Here is a 10,444-nt window from a genome sequence, read left to right as displayed (position 1 = left end):
GAAGGACTTATGTGCTCAGCCTGCTATTTAATGCCACAGTAACAAGTGCCGCTGTCCATAGCAACCAGCGGTAAAAACGTTCAAATCTAACCCTTATTGCTGCCTGCTTGCCCAGTTGCCCCAACCACGGCTGGGATGGACACTTGTGCTAATTCTGCCATTCAGTAACTTTGTACTATGTGCTGTTACCCGTGGCAACCACTGCGGGTGATCGTGCCCATGTATTACAAATATGTCCAGCAATCTGCTACTGCTGGACATTCTGACCCTTTGCTCCAAATTATTGCTTGTTACAGTAAAGTGTGCCTGGAACTGTCTACTGTTGCGCAGGGTTAGCCTGCGGGTGTCTGCGGGCGGTACTGTGCTAAAAATGTTTCCTTCAGTGAGGAATGGGCTTTGAACTGTATTGTTGCTATCGGAAACCACCAGAGAAGTCAGTGGCCATCTGCTTGCAGTTGCTTGGACACAGTAGGTGCTGAGCAACATGCCTGGAAATCTCTTGCTAGCCACAGCATGCCTGTATCCTTCAGTTCATCCAACAAGGGGTTACAATAGCATGCTCAGGGAGGGGCCTGCCTATCAGTTTTACAGACGACAGCGTGTCTGGAAGTGAGGGAGCTGTGCCACACCCTTGAAGAGACCCAGTGTTCCCTGCTAGCAGCAGACACCACGAGGCAGATGAGCAAGATGGTGGAGAGTTTGCATCGGTACTCAGCGCTGACCTGGTTGCCTGATGACATGCAGGAACGGACACTCGTTGACACCGGTGTTCTGTTGGAGCATCGCGGAGGATTCGCCCTTGGGATGATAGAAGGGAGGGAGCGGCTGTGTTTGCTGTGCCTAGAATGCCGGATCCCGACCACTGTGGTTAGTGCCTGGATCTGATGTGGTCATTGCGGCGAGCCGCTCACCCACCTTGCATCCGGCCAGCAGAGCCACAGTACTACAGCGTGGACCTGCACTCAAGACTGTGTCTCGTGCAAACACGGAGATCCGGGGAAGGCTGGAGTGGGCCTGGAGTCTGAGCCTGGTGACTCCCCTGTGAACATCAGCAACATAAGGGAAGAGGAGTTTGTCACGGCCTGCGGCCTGGTCGGGGACCTGGTGACTGTGAGTACTGCCCAGCAGGAACCAGAAATTGTCCTTGAAACACCGACTGCTCCTATGTCTCCTGCTATCCCAGTCCAGAAGGAGTCAGTGCTGGAGGGTGGTGTGCCCTCAGCTGAGCTGGATGGGGAATGCGAGGGCAAAGCCATAGATTGGGGTTCTCCAGGACTGTTAGCGGAGTTCGGGTCTCTGGAGAGGCTAGCAGAATGGTCCTCTCCTGATAGCTGCTCAGAGGAGGAATGGGAGAAAGGACCTGGAAGTTCCGTCAGAGGGGGGAGAAGAGCCAGAGTCTGCTGGAGGCCTGAAGACATAACAGGAACTCCCATCAGCAGCAGATAACTTTTTGTTCAAAGACCCTCCACCACCCAGACCAGAGCGCCCACTTATAGGCAGTGGGTGAAGAAGTGCCCTGATGCCTGTGTCCTGCCCGGGAAAGGAAACCTAGAGAGCTGCCCAGGTTTTCCAGGTTCCAGCGGGAAGGAGAGTTGCTCTGGAGTGGAGTCTGGAATATCCTTATGTCACTCCCGAGATCATGGACGTCATGGAGAGCTCTAGGAAAGAGTGGGAAGAAGATTTGATCTGGGAGTTTCTGCATATCTCCAGGCCTCTGAGGGTGCCCGAGTGTGAGGAGACTTGGGCTCACTTTGTGGACATTCTGAAGGAATGGAGGCTGGCGAGAGCTATACACAAGGACAGAATGATGGTAGTGAAGGCAGAGCGGCCTACAAGGAGTCACTCTGTCTCTATCAGAGAGGAAGGGGGTGGCAGGAGGAGATTGCCTGACCCGCACTTCTATGCGTAAGTGGACTGTTGGAGAGTACAGCCTACCATAGAAAGTGCCACATGGACTGTTAGAGAGTAGCAGAATGTGTCCTTCTTCTCTGACTTTGCAGGATCAGACCGGCCTGCCACCCTGTGTTGTTCCCAATGGATGGACTCTTTCCTGTTGCAAGGGCACTGAGGGTGAGGTCTGATTCCTAAAACCAACTTTTTAAGGAATCCGCCCATCAGAAAAAAAGTGAACTGTTGCTTTTTTATGCTGTGTCTTTTCTCCTTTTAATGCTCTGTCGGCAGGCTATAACCCCCTCCTGACAGAACTACAGGTGAAAATGTGTTTTGAAGTGACCCATATGTTTGTTGCTGTTGTTGTTTCTGTCGGCAGGTTTATAACCCCCTCCTGACAGAAACTTTCTAAAGTGTACAGGTAGCTGGTAGGATAGGATGTTTGTTGTGTTGTTTTACAGGACTCCTTCGGATGGGATGGCTGTCTATCTATCTTTGGCTGGAGCAACGGATCCTGCGAACAGAGGGTTTCCTTCAAGGGGGAGATGCTCTGGTCCTATGTATGTGCATAATTGTTTGTAGCGGGAGGGACTTTTAGTTAGGAATGCAATGTATATGCTGTTAATACTGAACAAAAAAAAAATCTTCTATATTTTTGATACGTATTTATTTATATATATGTCCCCCATGCAAATTTGTTCCTTTTCCCCTCCTATTCAAATTATGGGATATCCTTGCTCCTGAGCCCAGGAGCTATTTTTCAATTTCCCAGCTGAGGGAGCAGCTGGATTTTGGTGGGGGGTGAGTGTAGCACCCTTCAGTAATGTGCTAGAGAGGTTAGGTAAAATTTAAGCAGGTTGCTAGGCCTGTTTGTTTTCATTCTGGGTTGGGAGTTGCTCAGAGGAGTGCTGGTTGACTCAGGTGACATCACTAGGACCTTCTACTTCTTTCCAGAAGGTTCTAGTGCTTTCTGGTAAGAGAGGCTGGAGGGGAGGTGGAGCCACCTGGGGTGTTCTGGGGAGCCCTGACCAATCCCCAACTTGGATTGGCAGGGGTCAGCCCAGCTCAAAATGTTGGCTCTTGGAGATAAGGAGGAAGCTAACAGCTAATGGGGATATGGAGGAAACTAATAGCAAATGGGGTTATGGAGGAATCTAACAGCTAATGGGGTTATGGAGGAATCTAACTGTGAATAGGGTTAAGGAGAAATCTAACAGCAAATGGGGTTATGAAGGAATCTAACAGCAAATGGGATTATGGAGGAAACTAACAGCAAATGGGGTTATGGAGGAATCTAACAGCTAATGGGGTTATGGAGGAATCTAACTGCGAATAGGGTTAAAGAGAAATCTAACAGCAAATGGGATTATGGAGGAATCTAGCAATAAATGGGGTTATGGAGAAATATAACTGTGAATGGGGTTAAGGAGAAATCTAACAGTGAATGGGGTTATGGAGGAATCTAGCAATAAATGGGGTTATGGAGAAATATAACTGTGAATGGGGTTAAGGAGAAATCTAACAGTGAATGGGGTTATGGAGGAATCTAACTGTGAATGGGGTTAAGGAGAAATCTAACAGCGAATGAGGGTATGGAGAAACCTAACTGCGAATGGGGTTAAGGAGAAATCTATCAGTGAATGGGGGTTATGGAGGAATCTAATATCAAATTGGGTTATGGAGAAATCTAATAGTGAATGGTGTTATGGAGAACTCTAACAGCTAATGGAGTTATGGAGGAATCTAGCAGCAAATGGAGTTATGAAGAAATCTAACAGCGAACGGGTTTATGAAGAAATCTATTAGCAAATGGGGTTATGGCGTAAAGCCTCTAATGGGCAAGATTGAAGCAATTAAATTTTAACCACAGGTAGTGCAAAAAGAACAAAAAAATAAATAAAAACAGGTTAGAGCCTATTTAGGAAAGCCATTAACAACTTTGCCCTGAGCTATATCACCAATCTTGTCTTCAAATATCACTCAAACTGTCCACTGTGCTCCTCTCAAGACCTCCTGCTCTCAAGCTCCCTTGTCTCCTCCTCCCATGCTCATCTCCAGGGCTTCTCCAGAGCCTCTCCCATCTTCTGGAACTCTCTACCTCACTCTGCCCAGCTATCTCCTACTCTGGTTGTCTTTAGGCTATCCTTGAAAAATCATCTCTTCCCAGAAGCCTATCATGCCTCCAGCTAATCTTTTATCACTTCCATCAGCTCATCCCCCACAGTTACAATCTTCTGTACCACTTGCCCCACTCTATTAGATTATAAGCTCTTATGAGCAGGGCCCTCTCAACCCTCTTGTATTGTGTTGTATTACAACTGGACTGTCTCCCTTCTATAATATTGGCGCTATATAAATCCTGTATAATAATAATAATAATAATAATGATACTACCGGAGGTTTGTACAGATATTTTACCAAGTCTGATTTAATCAATTGTTTATTTCAGTGTGACAAAAGTTTTTTTTATCTACAAAATTTAATGATCTGCTTTGGGAAATGAACCCCACTGGGATAAATCAGTAAACTAGCTGATCACAACATATAAAAGGGCCCGAGAAAAATCCTTAAGACGGAACCCTAAGAGAGACCTCTGCCGGAGCATGGAGGTCCATGGAACATGGAGAATGACACATTCAGTGTTATAACACAGATCATCATATTCCCAGGACGAATGGTGAGACAAACAATATTCCACTTGTATCATTAATGATGACATTCTATAGACAGCTGAGATCTGACATACAGAATGATTTATGAATGTTTTACTGATTGATGTTTTATCATCTGTTATCAGTTTTTTATAATGGAGGTCCTTACAGGGACACAAAACACCATTTACATCATCTTCATAATGTGCTTTATGTACAGGAGATGTAATGATGTCTGAGGAGGAATATGGAACATCTTCAGGAGATTCTTATCATAGAAAACATTGAAAATATTATTCTCTGATATATTACCTTCATTATTAAACACACAGATTATTCTCCATAGAACCCCGGGGTCCAACCTCAGGATCTTTGGTAGATCATGTCTTGAAAGTCATTAATGGAAGTATTGATTTGTAATGGGACTGTAATGGCAGTGATCTCTAGCAGTCTCTGATCATTTGTTGTATGTGTCCACAGTCTCTAAACATTTGTTGTAATATGTCTGCAGTCTCTGATCATTTGTTGTAGTATGTCTGCAGTCTCTGATCATTTGTTGTAGTATTTCTGCAGTCTCTGATCATTTGTTGTAGTGTGTCCACAGTCTCTAATCATTTATTGTAGTGTGTCCACAGTCTCTGATCATTTGTTGTAGTGTGTCCACAGTCTCTGATCATTTGTTGTAGTGTGTCTGCAGTCTCTGAATCGCCGTACCAGTATAGCGCTTTGTGTAATAGATGCAGTGGTTGCATGCACGGCACCAGAGGCAATGCTCGTGGTCGGCGGCTGCAATGTCTGCTGGCCACTGACAATCTCTCCACAGAGAGGCAGAACGGGGATCTGTCAATGTAAACAAAGCATAAAACCCGTTCTGTCAGGAGAGTACAGTCTGATCGTCTGTTCCTGTACTCCCAGTCAGTGCACTCCCTGGGACACACTTACCCCCTTGATCGCCCCTGATGTTACCACTTCCCTGCCAGCATCATTTATACATTAATCAGTGCATTTTTACAGCACTGATCGCTGTAAAAGTGTCACTGGTCCCAAAAAAGTGTCAAAAGTGTCCGATCTGTCCGCTGCAATGTCGCAGTCCCACTAAAAATTGATAATCACCGCCATTACTAGTATACAAATTATAATAAAAATGCCATAAATCCATCCCCTATTTTGTAGACGCTATAACTTTTGTGCAAACCAATCAATATACGCTTATTGTGATTTCTTTTTACCAAAAATATGTAGAAGAATACATATTGGCCTAAACTGATGAAGAAATGTGTTTTTTTACATTTTTTGGGGGGTATTTATTATAGGAAAAAGTAAAAAATATTGTTTTTTTTTTTCAAAATTGTAGGTCTTTTTTGTTTTTAGCACAAAAAATAAAAACCGCAGAGGTGATCAAATACCACCAAAAGAAAGCTCTATTTGTGGGGGAAAAAAATGCGCAATTGTCAGTTAAAGCGTCACAGTGCCGTATTGCAAAAAATGGCCTGGTCATTAAGGGGGTAAATCCTCCCAGGGCTGAAGTGGTTCAAATCCAAGATCTCAGAATGAAAAAGTAACGAATAGTAACAAATTTAGTTGAAATCCAGTAAAATTTGTTTTGTTTATTCATTTTCTAATGAATTCCAACTTTTCAGAACAATTAGAATTCAGATCGGTCGAAAAACGATCGAACAATTTGAATTCTGTGTGAAGAAATAGCTAGTTATTAAGCAGCGGGCTGAGAAGCCGGCCGACCGCGTCCTTAACAAACAACAAACATTATCCGTCAGCAGGCTTCCCCCACTGACAGATTAAAAAAAGGTAAAGAATGCCCACAATTTCCCAGCAATAGAAAAATGTTTAAAAAAAACGGTGTATGTCCCCCAACCCCCCAAGTCCATACCAGGCATTTCGGTAATGGGGTATAGATTTTAAGGGGAACCCCATACCAAAATATAAAAAAAAAAACCCGGCGTGGCAGGTCAGGAAAAGAGGAGGAGATGAGTGAGCGCCCCACCCATCTGAACCATACCAGGCCACAATGCCCTCAACATGGGGGGGTGGGTGCATTCCGACCCTCCCCCCCATGTGGATGGGTATCAGGTACATCGTACACACACCCATTCACCAAAAAAGGTATCAAAAAGTAAGAAAGAGAGGAAACAGTTTTTGAGAAGTTCTTTATAAAGAGGCTACCCGCCTTTTGGCTTTGATAGTTCTTATATAGGCAAGGGGCGGGCACCCAGTTACGTCACCCAGTGCCTTCTGACATCACATGTCGTCGTGACCATCCAAGGGGCCCCTGGCCCCTTAGGTAGACCAAAAACATAAGAGAAAGAGTTCTCTAAAGGAGGGTCAGCAGGGAACACTGATGTTGATACAGATCAGCTTTATTTATTACCAAATAGTAAACCAAATTAAATACAAAAGAAAGTGAAAAAAACAGCAATAATGACTGACGGTTACCACAAACCAGTTAAAATGGGACAACGTTGTCACAAGGGGTAATTAAAAACATATGGGAGCCGCGGCTTCACATCCACTCATACACGTCATACACATCTCTAGGTTGTAAATAAGGTATAGTAAGCTAAATGATATAATGAAGATTAAGTATTGCTGCCCTATTAAAGTACCAGTCATATGTAGCAGTTGGCAAAAAAGTGTTTTAGAAAGTCCTGTATGATGGGGGCAGGTCATATATCAGTAGCAGAGATGTGGGTGGATGGACAATCTGGCAATTAATGAGGTATATTGTGGTTCAATTTAGATGAATCGATCTGCTGAGAGGTAAGCAATGCCCAGTTATTGCACACATTGTATGTATAGCAGCTGTTTAGATGGCAAATCAGATCATGTCCCGGTTCCAGCAGATAGATATAAATTGTGCAGTTCAAGTAGCAAAATATATGTCCATGGAGACAAGTATGGGGGGTGCAAGCAATACTGACATACTTTTATAAAGACGCTGAATGAAATGGAAGGATCTCACCAGCCTCAGTAGCTCTGTCGTCAGGTTTGCAGTAAGTCCTCAGTCCGCAGTTCCTAAGTCTCTACATGGATAGGTGCCGCTGTAATAAGCGGATAAATGCCAAGATGAAGGAACCGTTTGTTGATGAAGCCGCCGTAAGGCAGGTGTCTCAGTATGGAGAGATGTTGATGGAGGAGACAAGCATCAGCTGTTGAGTTGTGCAGGAATAGACCGGATCAAATAGTACAGGTCGGATTTCCAGGTCGAATTGCCAGATCGAATAGCGCGCGGCTCCCAGTGACGTGCTGACGTCACACCGCTGACGCGTTTCACCAGCCAATGGACGCTGGTTTCCTCAGAGCGAGGAGGGGTCAGTGGTGAAGGGTTTAAATAGCCATTTAAGGGATGCAATTCCCATTTTTATCCACTAGATGTCACCATCTGGACCACTCACATGAAAGACATTCAGCAAAGGGAAAGGGGAAAAAAAAAGACGTGCATATCAAGCACAAAAATAAAGCAAGTGAGAGCATCGATTGAAAGAGACTAGGATAAAGTGACTTAAAAAGATTGGCAATAGAAAGAGTGAAGAAGTTGATTATTTATGGTATTAGCTATATTGAAAATTAGTTCTAGGATTTTACGGACAGGGTATCATTGTTCTAGGAAAGGTTGAAAGCTACATTCTGTGTTTAACCCCTTGGGGGCTAAGGAGTCTAAGTAGTACGTCCACATTTTTTCCTTCTGAAGGAGAATAGTGTCAAAGTCCCCTCTTCTGGGGGGTAAATTCAGCACATAGATCCCCTTAACTTTGAGGCCCTTTGGATTACTGTCATGAAATTTGGCAAAATGTACTGGGATAGGTCGATCGTCTTCTTTATTCTTTTTTTTATTCCTAATGCCACTGATGTGCTCACCAATCCGGGTTCGGAGTTGGCGTTTAGTCTTTCCTATGTAGTTTTTATTACAAGGGCACGTGAGCATGTATATGACGCGTGTCGTTGAACAATTAATAAATTGTTTGATTTGATAATGCCTACCTCCTCTCGGATTGGCGAACTCATTAGTGTGATCCACATATTTGCATATGTTGCAATGTCCACATGCATGCATGCCAGGGGGGGGTCTTCTTTCAGTGAGCCAGTTTTTATTGATGGTTCTGGTGTATTCTGAGTGGACCAAAAAATCACCCAAATTCTGTGCCCTTTTAGCTGTAAGTAGTGGTTTGGGGCTAATTAAATCTGTAATTAGAGGTGCTGATTTAAGGATGTGCCAATGTTTGTTGAGAATCTCTTGGACTTTTGTCCATTGTGCACCGAACCTAGTGATGATTCTCGGAAAATCATTTTCTAATTTTTCATGTCCTTGAGTGTTTTTCTGTGTAATTAGGAGATCCTCACGTTTTCTTTTTAATGCATTATTTTTAGCTTTTTTAAGGCAATTGTGTGAGTATCCTCTTTTTCTGAACCTGTTGTACATCTCATGTGCTTCAGATAGAAATTGTTCATCCTCTGAACAGTTTCTCCTGATCCTTAAAAATTGTCCCGTTGGTATCCCTTTTATTAGGGACTTCGGATGATGGCTCTGTGCCAGGAGGAGGGTGTTGGCTGCTGTTTCCTTGCGGAACGTACTAGTCGCTATCCTATCTCCGCATCTGGTGATTTTTAAGTCAAGGAAGGAGAGGGCATCAGCAGAATAGGAATAAGTTAAATGAATATTCCTTTCATTATTATTGAGTTGGGACATAAATTCCTCGAGTTGTTCCGCTGTGCCCTCCCAAATCATGAGTATATCATCGATGTACCTTGACCACAAAGTACAGTGGTCAAGGTACATCGAGGATTTGTAAACTACCTCCTCCTCCCAAAGGCCGAGGTGGAGACACGCATATGAAGGGGCCCATGGGGCACCCATACTGGTGCCTCTCACCTGCTGGTAAAATCTTCCAAGAAATTGAAAAAAATTGTTGTTTAGCATGAATTCTAATGTATCAATAATGAACTCATTATGGGCTCCCAATAGGGGGAAATGGATGTCCAGAAAGGTTTTGGATGCTTGGATACCCCAATGGTGGGGAATCGATGTATATAAGCTTTCAACATCTATTCCCACCAAAAGGGCATTTGATGACAAGGAGAAATGGGATAGTATAGAAAGTATATCTCTGCTATCACGGACAAAAGACCGTAGTTTTGTTACCATATCCTTGATCATCGAGTCCACAAACTTGCCTGTTCTCTCAAGTGGACCATTGATAGCTGAAACAATTGGCCTTCCAGGAGGGTTTGTGAGTGATTTATGTAACTTTGGGATTATGTAGAAGGTTGGGATAGTAATGTTATCAGCTCGGAGATAAAGGTATTCCTTTTTAGTGAGTAGATTGGCTTCCATAGCTAGTTTTAACTTGGTGTTAAGAGTGTCTATCAGGGCTGGGAATGGGGTACAAGCTAGTTTTTTATAAGTAGATGTATCATTTAGTAGTCTGAAAGCTTCATCCTCATAGAGTTTTTCACTAAGTAGGACCACATTTCCACCCTTATCACTTCTCTTTATCACCAAGTTTGGGGCCTCCTGTAGTTCTTTTAATGCTTTTCTCTCAGAGCTGGTTAAATTACTAGATCCCAACCATTCCCAGTTGATCTTACCAAGATCAAGTTTAACCTGATCTAGGAATAGTTGAAGCCATTTGTGCTTTGATAAGGCTGGCATTTTTGTAGACTTGATCATCAAATTGGATTTCCTCCTGATTGGGTGGCTATTTTCAGTTTCAGAGTCGCTATCGGCGTTTTCCTCTAATAAAGAAATTAAGTTATTAATAGCCTCATTTTCATCCTTGTCAAAATTGGAATTGGGGATAGGTTTATTATTGGAATCATTTTGGTGCCACAGTCTAAAGAGAACCTTTCTAAGGAATAAGTTTATGTCCTTAAACACTTCGAATTCATTC

This window comes from Aquarana catesbeiana, linkage group LG01 (genome assembly GCF_042186555.1).
Source record: "Aquarana catesbeiana isolate 2022-GZ linkage group LG01, ASM4218655v1, whole genome shotgun sequence".
NCBI lineage: Eukaryota > Metazoa > Chordata > Amphibia > Anura > Ranidae > Aquarana > Aquarana catesbeiana.
Note: the sequence above shows the minus strand (reverse complement) of the source record.